The sequence below is a fragment of the Geospiza fortis genome, unplaced genomic scaffold (genome assembly GCF_000277835.1).
Source record: "Geospiza fortis unplaced genomic scaffold, GeoFor_1.0 scaffold240, whole genome shotgun sequence".
In the NCBI taxonomy this organism is placed as follows: domain Eukaryota; kingdom Metazoa; phylum Chordata; class Aves; order Passeriformes; family Thraupidae; genus Geospiza; species Geospiza fortis.
In genome coordinates this window covers 1,050,322-1,050,599 of record NW_005054379.1, presented here as the reverse complement: position 1 = coordinate 1,050,599, position 278 = coordinate 1,050,322, and the positions used below count along the sequence as shown (strand labels likewise).

The 278-nt window shown below is 48.2% G+C and overlaps 1 protein-coding gene across 1 annotated transcript in view; it reads right to left on the bottom strand.

Moving 5' to 3' along the window:
- Nucleotides 1–278, bottom strand: part of CORO2A (coronin 2A) — a 21,519-nt gene that overhangs the window by 2,442 nt on the left and 18,799 nt on the right. The gene's annotated exons all lie outside the window — the stretch shown is intronic.

Genomic DNA, 278 nt, shown 5'->3' with positions numbered 1-278 from the left:
AATTACTCCAGGGTTCCTAAAAGCAAACACGCTACACGTACTTGAAAATGTCCCTGAGCTGCCAACAGTGGGAGGCTGACAAATCACCACAAAGATGTACCACTGTGCCAGCTTTGATTACTATACTGAGGGGTGGTTTTCCATTATTAAAGACAGATCATGGAGCTGCCAGGATCTTTTCTAGAGGACTTTCCAGGTGCATGCTGCAGCCAGCAGCCAATCTCAACAGCACTGCACTAGTAAGTTGACCCTCAGCAGCGAGCTGCAGATGCAGACAC